This window comes from Lissotriton helveticus, chromosome 8, assembly GCF_964261635.1.
Source record: "Lissotriton helveticus chromosome 8, aLisHel1.1, whole genome shotgun sequence".
NCBI lineage: Eukaryota > Metazoa > Chordata > Amphibia > Caudata > Salamandridae > Lissotriton > Lissotriton helveticus.
The window spans coordinates 785,116,097-785,130,035 of record NC_136069.1 but is presented as its reverse complement, the minus strand read 5'-3'; positions in this window follow the sequence as shown (position 1 = coordinate 785,130,035).

Genomic DNA, 13,939 nt, shown 5'->3' with positions numbered 1-13,939 from the left:
GTGTGGCTGTGGGGGTGTGGGGTTGTGTGCGTGTGTATGGGACGCACTTGTAGGTACCTAAAACAGCCACAGAATCCAAAAGCTCTTTTCAGAGCTACCCTACCTCTAATCACTCAAAAGATTTTTTTACACTACTATTTTCACTATTTTTCACCAACGTACGCTCCCTGGTTCGCTCCCCGGTGCACCTACCGGTCGCTCCCCTTGCGAAAATCGAAAAAAAAATAAAAATTCACCCGCGGGACCCTTTAATGGCCCCCACATCAAACCTAGGGGGTCAGGGGGGGTCTACCCTGCCCCCTTTTGGTTATTTCCCCCTTTGTTTTTGTCACCTCTTGTGTCTCGATCCTACCGAGACACAAGATGGCAGCCGCTCTGGACTGTTTGGAATGTTTACAGACACCCGAGAGCCAATCAGCTTTCTGTGTACAAGCCGGGTGGCGCGCCCGGAGCGCTCCCCGGTGCGCGTACCGGGGCGCGGCTATAGATATATATCTTTTTTTTAACCTAAATTACTCAAAATCCACTGGAGCACATATCTTGAGACATAGCAAAGGCACATCGGGCTACCAGTCCCTACAATTTTGCCAAGTTTCGTGGGAATCCATTCAGCCATTCGGGCTAAAAGTGAGTCCAACCGCCCTATGGAAATTAACATGGGGAAAACACGTTTTGGGACCCCCCTTTTATCTCGGCCCCCACTTAACGAATCCCCCCCAAACTTTCAGGGAAGGAGCGGAGAGCCGCGTGGCAAAGTTAAGGAAAATTTCAGGCAGATTCCTCAACGGCGCCAAAGTTATTCCCAATAGAATGTTGCGATTTCCCTATGGAAAACAATCCTAACAATAACTACCTACTGGCGACCGCCAGTAGGTAATGTATGTGTGTATCTATATATTACCTACTGGCGGTCGCCAGTAGGTATATATAGTTAGGATTTTTTCTCTATGGGATTTTTGAAAATTCTATGTCTAATAACTTTGGCGTTTGTGGACGGAATTGGCTGAAATTTTCAGGAAAATGGCACATTTTGTTTCTGAGCAGCCATTGAAAATTTGGGGGGGGTTTGTCAAGGGGGGGCCAAGAAAAAAGGGGGGTCCCAAAACGTGTTTTTAACATTGAGTTTTCCATAGGGCGGTTGGCCTCACTTTTAGCCCGAACGGCTGAATGGATTTGCATGAAACTTGGCAAAATTGTAGGGACTGGTAGCCCGATGTGCCTTTTGTAGGTCTCAATATATGTGCTACAGTGGATTTTGAGAAATTAACGTTTAAAAAAAGATATATATCTGTAACAGCGGACCGGGCAGCGCTCCAGGACGCGTACTTTTCGCGCAACGGAGCTTTGTGAAGCGAAGCTGATTGGTTCTCCGGCGTCTGTCAACATTCCAAACAGTCCGTAGCGGCCACCATCTTGTCTCTCGGTAGGATCGAGAGACAAGAGGAGGCGAAAGCGAAGGGGCAAATGACCATAAGGGGGAATAGTAGATCCTCGCTGACCCCCTAGGTTTGATGTGGAGGTTTTAAAAGGGCCCCGCGGGGCAAAAAAAAATAAAAATAATAATAATCGAACGGCTGAATGGATTTGCACGAAACTTGGTAAAATATTAGGGACTGGTAGCCCGATGTGCCTTTGCTAGGTCTCAATATATGTGCTCCAGTGGATTTTGAGAAATTAACGTTCAAAAAAAGATATATATCTGTAACAGCGCTCCGCTTCGCGTAACGGAGGTTTGCGACGCTGATTGGTCATTCTGTCACTGGGCTATAGTTGGGCTACATCTGGCTGATATTTGGGCTACATTTGTTTTTTTTCGTCTCTGGCGGCCATCTTTGGGCTACATTGGGCTACATTGGGCTTCATTGGGCTTCATTGGGCTACATTGGGCTACATTTGGGTTCCAACATATATATAGGCCAATGTAGCCCAATATATATTTTTCAAAGTTAATTTTCGTAAAAACCACTGGAGCATATATCTTGAGACATAGCAAAGGCACATCGGGCTACCAGTCCCTACAATTTTGCCAAGTTTCGTGCAAATCCATTCAGCCGTTCGAGCTAAAAGTGAGTCCAACCGTCCTATGGAAATGAAGGAAATGAATGGGTAATTTGTAATTAGCAAATAGCTCATCGCAAACTAGGAATGGTAAAGAATCGCTATTTATTCCTTAAAGTTCGCTATTTAGGAAATGCAAAAAACTTTGATGATACATATGGCGGTTCATCTCTAACAAGATAAGAAGCATAGGGATAGATTTATGATGACTGGCGCATCACCAGGGATGTGTTAGTCATTCTGTGCCGCTGTTCCGTCACCTATGGTGTGCTGCATTTACAATGCGGCGCATCATGGGGCAAAAACAGCACAGATGCGTGATGTATCTGTGCTGTAAAGGTGGCGCATTGCTGGAGTTGTATCGCAAGTGTGATGAAGCTCCAGCAAGGGTCGGGGGTGCCCCTGTCTCAGGGTTTCTGTTCTCACACAGAACTGTGGACAGAGGATTGGAACCTCGGCGAATTAGGGTGTCCCAAAACTCACCTTAGTAATCAAAAACCCCTTAGCAAGCTAGGTACAGTGTCACATTGGATATAACAAACTCTCAATGTTTAGACAATCCAGAATATGAACTTATAGTACCTCAGGATACGTGGAACTCATGAACAGTCGGTCGTTATATATTTCTTAGAAACCAGAACATGGAGTTAAGAAGAACACATGTGTATTTGAAATGTTTATTTACTAATGCCGTCTTCTCAGGTGTAGTATCTTAGATAATACAAGTACACATATTATCAGTAGCAAAATTACCAGCATAGTTACTAGTACATAAAAAGCGAATGGTGACAGTATGTTAACATGCTGTAAATGAATAAGAGTTAGCAACACTTATAAGCAGCCGCGGGCCGTGGAGGGAGTTACGGTGGGGCAGGGAGGCGGGGAGGGGGAGGGGCAGGGTGGAGAGGGCTCCACCCTGCTTCTCCCCCTCCCCGCCTCCCTGCCTCACCGTAACTCCCTCCACGGCCCGCGGCTGCTTATATCTCACCCTCCCTAATACACATATTATATTATTTGCTAAGAAGGTCTCTTTGTGTTGGTTTAGGGCGTGCCCATACTTTAGTGTCTTAGATTTGAAGGAATCACATCAGCATACACCAGCTCTCTCTTCATGTGAACCGCATCAAGTGTTGTGTATGTGTGTTCGGCAAAGCAATATAAAACCCGCCTCATGCCCAGAATTGGCAGAAGTTGCACTTATGTTATGAGTATGAAGTCGTGGAGATCAGACCTCATAACAATTCTGTATCGTGTTGTTCTTGAAACTTTAGCACTCGCTGTACAGATATAGTTTAACAAGCAAAGCAGATAGTAGAGCAATAACATATTATTCTCATGTAAACCACGATGAACTACTAGGTTGAAAGCTAAAGCAACAACTAAGTGTCGTGTGCAGAAGTTGCAAAAAAGGAAAAATGGCGTTTAAACCGGTAATGAGCCCATGCTAACTTAACACGGTGTAAAGATATCCAGGACGTAGATGACACCTCCCCATGATCCGGAAACGAACTGAATAAGATAATAGAAGTGCCATCTCATGAGAGCAGATTGCAAGTTTATATGTGGACGGTCCGCAAGGTAAAGCATTAAAAACTAGGAAAATTTAATGCTAAAGAAAAATAAAACAGCTAAGTACTTTATCGAGTCTTAAGCCAATAGGCAAGGTAAATAATAAAAACTTGACAAATAAGTCAATGAATTGTCAATGAAATGCTAGTACTCAGCATATCAAACATGAAAAAGGTCTATGACATAACTGTGTATGCAAAATAAGCTGCAACAGCCTCCAATAGGAAGTCACCGTCTTCATCCGAAAACAGTTCAGCCATCCAATTTAAAAGCGGAAAAGAACATACGTGCTCTCCCAGCACCGGATCCTCTATCACCATCAGAGGACAGCTCGGTGGGTTTTCAAGAAAGCTCTGTTCCAAGAAAGACTGTGTTGCCGCCAGTAAATTCCAGGGACCAATTAGTCCATGCATCAATGCCACAGCCATAATCCTTTCGCCAGGACAAACCAACTCGTGAGTAATGATAGGAGTCATCAGCTGATTAAAGTCGACGTCAGGAGAAACCGGTCCGCAGAGACACAAATCAATGGCCCAATCGAAATCACAGGTCAGGCAGTGAAATACAGGCTGGACACAGGTGAAGTAGGAGAATCGAAAAGATAATCCATATGCCGTGCTTAATATCGCCAACGGCATTGTGCCATAATATTCTAGCATGCGATTGCGGAACAGTGTCAGCAGCTGCAGGGCGGGAGGTTGCATAGGAGGGACATCCATATTTAAAAATGTAAAAAAGCACAAGAGCGTCCTCTGGTAATGCAAGTAAAAATGGCAATCCACGAAGCAGAGTGGAAAAAATACAATGAAAGAAAGTAGGGATGACTCGAAAGATTTTCTCAAATGAAGTCACGAGACCACTGGTAACAACTTTAAAAAAGTGCGCCAGGGCCTTTGTGGAGGATGCGATAGAGATAGTCCGAACCATCTTGCTGAAATGGAAAGGCAAATCTGAATTGAAAAGGGTCTGCACCTCTGTACGGGTGTTCGCTATGTGAAGCACGAAAGTTTCACGGGCCGAACTCAAGGCCACCTCTCTCTGAGACAAAAGAGCTCTTATTCTTGCCATGCCGTTGAAATCTGCTCCCAAGGTTGGTATTTGTGGCGAGATTGAAAACTCCCTATGTTCATGTGTGGGAGGAAATAGAACATTTCTGCAGCAAATAACCCGTTCACTTACTGTTACGATAAAAGGAATACTTTTAATTAACCCAGATCAATCTTCATTATTAAGCATCAAATAACTACCATTTTCCAACAACTTGAACATGGGGATGATAGCAGGAACTGGCGTGCCTTGCAACACGCAAGCCATATTTGGTCGGTGTTTGTTGCATGAACCGTGTAACTGTATGTGCCTACACATTAGTGAATGATCTGGCGTCTCAGTGCATTCCTCTCCATTCAGATAAACTTCTTGATCATCTTTGAAACATCTGTATGTGTATGGAAGCGACCAGACCTCATGAAGAAAAGCACTACCTAAAGGTTCATAACGACCTATTGGTATATATTTCATACAATTTGAAAATTTATATAAAGCAAAAGGCAGCGTTATTAAACCGTGGATAAGGCACGTTGCCAAAAAACCCGCAATCCTCTGCTGATGATGTCACTGAGCATGTCATGAATGATGTAATATGTGACATCATCAGCAGTGGATTACGGGTAATAGTATCTCTAGTTTACTCCCCTATAGCTGTCTTTCTTTTAACATAAGTGTCTGTTTCCTTCCCTTATACTTACTGTTTTTGGTTCGCTTCCGGTTCGCGTACCGGCGAGCGAACTGGGAAGCGAACTAAGAGAAATAGAGGTTGGCACAGTTCCAAATATTGTACCAATTTTTTAATAACGGGGAGGTAGTTCTGAAAAGAACTTTTTTTTTTATTGTTTTTGTTGTTTTAAATTTTTTTTATTATTTTTCTGAACATTTTTTTACTTTTTTTTGAATTTTTCTGAACAGTTTTATATTTTTTGGGGGTTTTCTTGGAGGGGGCAATGAAAACGATTCATTGTAAAGGGCTCAACAGGAGCAACAAAACAAAAAAAAAGTATTTATTATTTTGGGCGTTTCGTACAAACTTGCATATGATAGTCAATAGCTCTGTTGATCAGAGTGATGCTTCTTTCTCCGTAGCAAATGAATCCATCGCAAAATACGCAGGTGTGTTTTACTTCACCAAATCTCATTTGTATATTTGGCACCATCTCCCTGCCCTCTGGTCCCGTTACTTCCGGTACAACAGATCTTCTGGCCATAATAGGGAGATTATCTAGGTTGTTCCGAAACTGTGCAGCACTGTAGTTGTTAGGATGCCACCTAGTCATATGGCGATGCATTGTGTAGTTTCCGAAACTGTATTTTTTCTCGGTTCCTCTGGACAGTCTATCTTGACATATAAGGCAAGTTACGTATCTTGCATTTACTTTTTTCTCACCTTTGGGAATTTTAAAAAATTGCCAAATGAAGTTTTCTTTCCGGTGAGACGTCCTGGGCTCCTCAGGCAAAAACTGCCTCTCTTTGTGCTCGTCGTCCTGTTCCTCTTCTTCCTCTTCTTGTTGAATTATAACTTGAGCAGGTGGTCCACTCTTCCTTGGATGTGGTGGAGGTGGTGGGGAAGCACCAGCTGAAGCTACTAAAGAAGCCATTGCTCAGTGATCACAAAGGGTCTTTCTCTCACAATGATGAAAGTCAGAGTGAGGAAAGAAGGAGGGATTTTCATCATTTGGGAAAAACAAGAGTTCTCAACCAATGAAAAGTGTTCATTTTAGATTATATGACCTAGTCTTACATCATTAGGAAACCAAAAGTGAAATGAACCAATGAAAAGTGTTATTACCAAGTCACATGACCTGCTGTGTTTACGTTAAGCGCTTTGCAGGGCCTCCCGGTTTGCTTCCAGAAACCTGCGCTTTGCGACTCGGTTCGCGTACCAGTTCGCTAACGTAGCACGTCATATGACGTATCACGCGACAACGTGAAACGTCATGCGGACGGGAGGCGTCACGATGTTGTTTTGTAACGCGGCAGTTGCGGTAAAGAAACGTTTACCGGCTCGCGGTCTATTTCGCGGCATCAAGGTCAGCTAACGGGAAGCTTCCCGATTCGCGAAGCGGGAACGAAGAAAAAAAAATATTTAAAAAAAAAATTATTCATAAACATATAAAATATATTTTTGGATTTAAAGAAGAATACATTTTACAGCTACAGATATTAGCTGTTAAAAAACCAATGAAATTCACTGAAAAATTCATAGGTTATAGACCATATATAGTTAGGAATTAGCATTTACAAAACCTTGAAAATTCACTGAAAAAACCATAGGTTATAGACCATATATAGTTAGGAATTAGCATTTACAAAACCTTATTTTACTCACACAAAACCATTGAAATTCCATATATAGTTAGTTGCACTAACTATATATCGCGCACCCGCAATCCACTGCTGATGATGTCACATATTACATCATTCATGACATGGTCAGTGACATCACTGATGACATCACTGATGACAACATCCAGTGATTATGTGTTTCTGTAAAGTTTAAATATGTTTTACATATTGAAGAATGAGTGGATGTATAAGTGTCTGAATGAAGGTTTTAGTAGGTGCGTGATTGACTGTATGAGTGAGTGATTAAATGCGTCTTACTGAATGCACGGGTTAGTGACTAAACTGTCTGAAAGTGTGCATCAGTATGTCTGTTGTTGTGCAAGCTGCTGCATGTGTTGATCAGTAGCTATATAAGTAGCTATATGGGTTATTGATTGGTTGCACAAGTATTTGTATGGGAGACTGAGTGTGTGTATGGCTGGCTGGGAGGTGTGTGACTCTGTGCAGATCAATGTGTACTTGTATCAGTGATTCTATAAGAGAGTAAGTATGTGTTAGTATATGTTTCAAAAATGTAAGGTGTTCTGTGTTTAACTGTATAGATGAGAAAATGGAAGTGTGATTGATTCTTTTCAGGACTGACTAGGTGTGTGAGTAACTCCATGGATGAGTGGCAGAGTGTGAGTGTCTGTATAGGTGTATGAGTGCATATGATAGTGTTGTAAAGATGAGTGATTGTATGTATGAATGATTGTATGAGTGAATGTGTGTGTAGACATAGGAATCAGTGAGTGCGTATGTAGTAACTAGTATTGGTGTGTCAATGGTTTCAAAAATGATACTCTCTATTTAACACTGGGTGTAATAGAGGTTATATTAGAGTGTGAGGAGATGCATTGTATTATCACATGAATGATATCATCAGTGATGTGATCATTGATGTCAAGTGAGATGTCATCAGTGATGTCATTTGAGATGTCATCAGTGATGTCATCAGTGATGTCATTTGAGATGTCATCAGTGATGTCATCAGTGATGTCACTGACCATGTCATGAATGATGTAATATGTGACATCATCAGCAGTGGATTGCGGGTGCGCGATATATAGTTAGTGCAAATAACTATATATGGAATTTCAATGGTTTTGTGTGAGTAAAATAAGGTTTTGTAAATGCTAATTCCTAACTATATATGGTCTATAACCTATGGTTTTTTCAGTGAATTTTCAAGTTTTTGTAAATGCTAATTCCTAACTATATATGGTCTATAACCTATGGTTTTTTCAGTGAATATATATATACATACATATATAAACATATATAATCTGCATATCTATATAAATACAAATATAAATGCATGCATACATATACATATATGCATACATATGCATGTTATTTACATGAAAGTTTTAAAAACACTAATAAAAGCAAAGCTAAAAAGCCACCTCATTACAAACAGAATGGCTTTAACTTAAACGAGGGCGAGATCTATTGCATTTTCAATGCTTGTTTACTTTGGTTCCATCAAGAAGGCATTCAGATGTGTCACACATTTGCCATAAATTCTGAATGGTAGCACTCTAGTTGATCATTAGATCACTGTAGTAAAGCTACTGCTCACCAGGGAAGTATGTTGCTGGTATTCAAAGTGCATGTTTCAGTCTGCATGTCAGAATTTTTTTAATGAAATGAAAGAGGATTTGAGAAGTCACTCAAAATGTGCCCTAATTTTTCTTTTTGAAGCACTATCATACTTTCTATGGCAAAATGAACCCCTCATTTTGTTCCTTTTTAAATTAAATTTTTCAGACTTACCACTTCATTCCAATCAAGATGGCTTCTGGTGTGCCATACTTTTGTCATAAATAAGACTGTTAGCGCTCTAGTTGTTCTTTAGAACACTCTGGGACATTCTGTCATTTGGCTATACTTGGGCTACATCTGGGTGATATTTGGGCTACATTTGGGCTCTTTTGTCTCGGTGGCCATCTTGGGAGATTGCATGTCAGAATTTTTTAATGAAATTGAAGAGGATTTGAGAAGTCACTCAAACTGTGCCCTAATTTTTCTTTCTGCAGCACTAATCATACTTTCTATGGCAAAATATACCCCCTCATTTTGTTCCTTTTTAAATTAAATGTTTTAAGAGTTACCACTTTATTCCAATCAAGTTCGCTTCAGATGTGCCATACCTTTGTAATAAGTAGGACTGTTAGCGCTCTAGTTGTTCTTTCGAACACTCTGGGACATTCTGTCATTGGGCTATACTTGGGCTACATCTGGGTGATATTTGTGCTACATTTGGGCTCTTTTGTCTCTGGTGGCCATCTTGGGAGACTGCATGTCAGAATTTTTTAATGAAATAGAAGAGGATTTGAGAAGTCACTCAAAATGTGCCCTAATTGTTCTTTCTGCAGCACTAATCATACTTTCTATGGCAAAATATACCCCCTCATTTTGTTCCTTTTTAAATTAAATGTTTTAAGAGTTACCACTTTATTCCAATCAAGATGGCTTCAGGTGTGCCATACCTTTGTAATAAGTAGGACTGTTAGCGCTCTAGTTGTTCTTTAGAACACTCTAGGAGGCTGCAGTAGAACACAAAGGAATCAACTGACAGTCTCTGTCCTTGTTGGATGTACATGTTTTACTGAGAATGTCAGACTTCATTCTCACATGACGAAGAAAGATAATGTAAATTTACAGAAAATATGCTTTCAGTTTAGCTTATAGATCCCCTTCCAAACCACTGTGGGAAAAGCATGAGATAATAATTTTCTTTCAAACATGATTCATGATATCCCAGCAGAAGGCTTTTTCACATGGTAAAATCACCTTAGAACACACCACAATTCCTAAAATGAGTATGGTACCATCAACAAATGATTTATAATGTAACTAAAGTCCTAAAACCCTCTATTAACTACAATGTTTTTTAATGAGGTGCTATCATGTATATTGGTCCCAAGATGGCTGCCAACACTTCTTGGATGAAGTGCTGACAGCCAATCAGATTTCAGGATGAGATGTGTGGTTAGGCTCCGCCCAGATATATATGTGTTTTTGAAGTTAATTTTCATAAAAACCACTGGAGCACTTTTCACCAAATATAGCAAAGGCACTCCTGCGTACCAGTCCCTACAATTTTGCCAAGTTTGGTGTAATTCCGTTCAGCGGTTCGGGCTGTAGACTTGTCAGAACATCCTATGGAAATTAACATGGGGAAAACACGTTTTGGGACCCCCCTTTTTTCTCAGCCCCCACTTCACGAATCCCCCCGAAACTTTCAGGGAAGGAGCGCAGCAGAGCTGGCCACAATATGGGAAAATTACACGCAAATTCCTCAACCGGCGCCAAAGTTATTCCCAATAGAATGTTGCGGATTTCCTATGGTAGCCAATCCTAACTATATATATCTACTGGCTATCGCCAGTAGGTAATATATATCCCTCAGCTTTCAGCTGAAACCGGGACACGGACACCAGTTGAGTGCTTCTTTTTTCTTTATTCAATCATGCTGTACATGGCAAGATGAAGCGTTTCGCCCACCTCCTGTGCTTGTTCACATAACGAGAAGGACAGTTATGAAAGTCTTTATACAACACACACCATGTGACTGCCAGAATGCACAGTGAAAACGTTAAACAGACTCTACACATATAGTGCTTTTTTATCACAGTTGAAAATACTAAATGGACAAAAATTTTCAACACTATGCAAATATTAAAGTGTGCAAATACTGCAGATTCCTGGATCTATAGGGTGTGCAAAAATAATGATAAGTACAAATACCGCTAGATCCCTGAGAAATGTAGATTGCAATACAGGTATAATATTGGCATATTCTTAAACCATTTCATAGACTAAAAGGTGGTTCATAAGCTTAAAACCTTAACATTTAGCGTTTTCTGAGGAGTGAGAGGACGGAGTAAACTTACCCGCTGCCGTGAGGGGAACGGCCCAACAGGCTACTTTTGGGGCTGTAAACACTCGCGCTGCACCAGTGACATCGCCGCCGTAGGGACTCCATTTCCCAGGTGCCCCGGCGGTTGTGGCGCGAGTAACGCAAGCAGAGCGCCCGGAGGCATGTTAAAAGAGAGGAGCGCCGAGCGCTCATTGGGAGCGTTTTCTGAGGAGTGAGAGGACGGAGTAAACTTACCCGCTGCCGTGAGGGGAACGGCCCAACAGTCTACTTTTGGGGCTGTAAACACTCGTGCTGCACCAGTGACATCGCCGCCATAGGGACTCCATTTCCCAGGTGCCCCGGCGTTTGTGGTGCGAGTGACGCAAGCAGAGCGCCCGGAGGCGCGTTAAAAGAGAGGAGCGCCGAGCGCTCATTGGGAGCGTTTTCTGAGGAGTGAGAGGACGGAGTAAACTTACCCGCTGCCGTGAGGGGAACGGCCCAACAGGCTACTTTTGGGGCTGTAAACACTCGCGCTGCACCAGTGACATCGCCGCCGTAGGGACTCCATTTCCCAGGTGCCCCGGCGGTTGTGGCGCGAGTGACGCAAGCAGAGCGCCCGGAGGCGCGTTAAAAGAGAGGAGCGCCAAGCGCTCATTGGGAGAGTTTTCTGAGGAGTGAGAGGACGGAGTAAACTTACCCGCTGCTGTGAGGGGAACGGCCCAACAGGCTACTTTTGGGGCTGTAAACACTCGCGCTGCACCAGTGACATCGCCGTCGTAGGGACTCCATTTCCCAGGTGCCCGGCGGTTGTGGCGCGAGGGACGCAGAGCGCCCGGAGGCGCGTTAAAAGAGAGGAACGCCTCTCGCCCCGTGAGTCGCGCGCGGGAGCGCCCGGGCGAAGCCTGGGCCAAGGGCGGGCCCGTTTAAGCCCGGAGAGGGCCGGGTCGGGCCAGCCCCCTTTCATCTACCACTCAACATACCCCTTTGAGTACTTTGCCTATGTACATTGTTGTAGTTAACTGGGAAGTTTGCTATGCCGCCCAAGGAGGCAAAGGGGAGAACGGATGCTGCTAATTTCACGGGAGCCATGGACCAGTTCATAACAAGGATGAACAGTGTTGTTGATGAGGGGATTACTATAATGGAGCGACGTGTCTCTCAGGAGCTGGCTATCGCAAGAAGGTCTTCTATGGGACACATTGCGTTTGTGCGGACTCATGAATACTTAAATGTTAATAGTGGCTTAAGTGCTTCCCCAATTTTAGAACTCCCCACTCCACAGCTTCCCATTTGCGATTTGTCACAGGCTTCACTTAGTAGTCAGTCCACAGCCTCAGAATCACTGTTGTTATCCCCCCAAAGGTTTCCTCCTGTGCCTAGCATAGTTAAGGTGTACAATACTAGGCAACAGTGCGGGAGAGACCCGGGGGCAATTCCAAAAAATAAGCAACAACTAGTAAATAACACTGGTGGGAGGAAAAGAAAAGGTCGAAAAGCCATGAAAGAAAATCCACTTACCGTGGAGCAACCTGTTGCAAACTCTGTCCCAGGCGTAGCTGATTCTTCCCTGCCACGCAGGGTGAGCCAGGTTACAGGCGGTTTGCCCAGTCAAGAAGAACGGGAGGGGGTGCCGGAGGTTGAGTCAAATGCCATCTATGAGACTCTCAGGCTCCTTTTAGTTCCATTAGAGAAAAGGCTGAGCAAGATTGAGGTCCACTTAAAAAGTATTGAGCGTGACCTCAAGGGAATCGTAGAACCTACCTTAAGGGATAATCCCCCTACAGTTACTAAACCATTGGCTAAAAACCGCAAGGAAAAGGTTGTTGCTCCAGCCATCCACAAAGAAATAGCAGCTTCAAACTCTGTCCATCCGGTTCTACCTGTACCTGCAGGTACCCCCCTTATTAAGGACACAGTACCTGCCAACATAAATAGCTCATGTCAGCAAAAGCAGAATCCACCACAAGACATGTCAGGTGGGGAGGCCCCTACTATTCAAACTAATATGGGGAAAAAAATCTTAAATTTACCCCCGGAGGTCTGTCCACTTGTGGTAGTCCTGGCAGGGGTACCAAAGCTGGGCAAAGATGAGGTGGAAAGCCCCACAAAACTCTGGAATAGGGTTGTACACTGGCTAAATACGAACAGACCCCTGCCCCCGCATCTTGTTGGCAAAATACTTATGATTCGGAGGGTACCATGGGTTGGTCATTTGGCTAAAAATATAAGGGGTAATTGTATTCTGATCAATTTTAACAACCCTAGAATTGTTGATTATATTTGCAATTGGAGATACCCTAGTGCAGGTACGACTATTCATTCTCTTCCATTGACCTACTACTATCCCCCAGGTTATTTTACCCCACAGTTAGATGGTTGGACATTGGTACAGCGGAGCGGGAGGGGACCACCTCAGGGAGGATGGCTTATGCCCTCCCTCCACATGGACACTTTTTTCAACCACAACCGCTTTGACTGTCTGGAGGCTGTTGATTGACCCGATGTTGGAACAAGAGAACCGAATATCTCCCCTTCCCCCCCAGGTGGTTGCTCTCCAGACTCACCTGTATTACGACAGTCCGTGGGGCCCGAGCCCTCTAATTTAGCCCTGGACATTCCGAGTATCACTAATACTGTCACCAGCCAGGTCTCAGGTGAAGCTTCAAGTGTCCCAATTTCCAATAAGGTTTATATTAACAATCTCAAACTTGTTTCGTGGAATGTGGCAGGTCTGCGAAACAAGCTTTCATTACCAGATTGGAATAGTTTTATTGATGGGTATGACATATGTATGTTTCAGGAGACATGGAGCCTTGAACCGTTGTATAAGCAGGGATTTTCTTGTTTTTATGTACCTGCTACTAAGGTCGGGCGTGGCCGTCCATCTGGAGGGCTTATGGTATGGGTAAGGGTTGATCTTAATCTTAAGATTACTCACCACACTTCCTCTTCTTTGGATATTATGAGACTCTCTGTTGGGGGTATGAATGGTGTCCCCACTTGGGAATTCTTTAATGTATATGCTAGAGGTACCCAAGGGGGGGCCAAATCCTCTACTATTGACATTTTAAT